The 1,400-nt window shown below is 46.4% G+C and overlaps 1 pseudogene; it reads left to right on the forward strand.

The window, feature by feature from the left end:
* The first annotated feature begins 951 nt into the window (after positions 1–951).
* Positions 952–1,069, forward strand: LOC124709348 (annotated as a pseudogene).
* The last annotated feature ends 331 nt before the right edge of the window (positions 1,070–1,400 follow it).

Consider the following 1,400-nt stretch of genomic DNA (forward strand, 5'->3'; position numbering starts at 1 on the left):
AGGCTGGGAGATAATTACGGCGTTTCGAATAAGAAAAAAAACTCTGTGTGACTGCATTGAAAGTTTCAAATAACAGCTTTTGCTTTTTAGAAGTCAGCTTCAAGGAGGAAATTTAGACAATTTTTCCTCTCTGAAATCGTTGAAATCAGGTACTTATGAACACGTCAGTGAGTACACAAATGCGTTACAGCCATCGCACAAAGAATTTGAAGATAGATTTGAAGAAATAAAACGAGTAAAACCTGCACTCAAAGTTTTTATGACGCCTCTTTCAGTGCACCCAGAGGATGGCCCATCAAGTCTGCAAGTTGAGTTGATAAAACTACAGTGCGATTCAGTTTTAACAGACCGCTATTACCATTACAATGGGTGATTTGATTTCATTTTGTAAAGGTGTTGATCAACAAGAAATCGCGAGGATTCATGCCCTTGTCCTGAAATATGTTTGGAACAACATTCGTTTGCGAACAAATGTTTTCAGCTACGAATAAGAAACAGGGTCAAGTTTGATGCTTCGTTGAAAGTTACACTTGGAATTGCAACTACCAACACGCTCGTTCCAAATGTCGGAAAATTAGTGGCTTCAGCGCAATGCCAAAGATAAACAAATAATGTTGTAAATTAGTGCAAAATAAGGAGCGCAATAAAATTATTCTGTCTGTACAAACACTTGCCATTATTATTATTGTTATTATTATTATTCGTTTTAATACCTGTACTCTGCCAGACGTGCACTGATTTGCGATGCCCCATTCACCAAACAACGAGACGACTCTCGCCTCCCTAAGCGCTGCCACAGCACGCTCCTCTCCTGGCACTGCCACAACAGTGCTGCCTCTGCCTCCCTCGCCTCCCTCCACCCCACCGGCGTTAAGGCAGAGCACCGGTGCTTCTGCTGGTGGCGGCGGGTGCTCGAGAAGCGCCTGAGTTGTCGTCGTTTTATATCAGTAAGGCAACGGCCTTGCCGCAGTGGATACACCGGTTCCCGTGAGATCACCGAAGTTAAGCGCTGTCGGGCGTGATCGGCACTTGGATGGGTGACCATTCAGGCCGCTATGCGCTGTTGTCATTTCTCGGGGTACACTCAGCCTCGTGATGCCAATTGAGGAGGTACTCGACCGATTAGTAGCGGCTTCGGCCAAGAATACCATCATAACGACCGGGACCGGGAGAGCGGTGTGCTGACCCCACGCCCCTCCTATCCGCATCCTCAGCTGAGGATGACACGGCGGTCGGATGGTCCCGGTAGGCCACTCGTGGCCTGAAGACTGAGTAGTTTCTTAGTATTAGTTATTCCTATCACTGAATCACCTGCACAATGGCGACACTGCAAAATGGAGGCCTTTAACGTATATTGGAAACAACAAAGGACGGGACGTAGAACCTTGTGACACACTTTG

The sequence above is a fragment of the Schistocerca piceifrons genome, chromosome 7, assembly GCF_021461385.2.
Source record: "Schistocerca piceifrons isolate TAMUIC-IGC-003096 chromosome 7, iqSchPice1.1, whole genome shotgun sequence".
Taxonomy (NCBI): Eukaryota; Metazoa; Arthropoda; class Insecta; order Orthoptera; family Acrididae; genus Schistocerca; species Schistocerca piceifrons.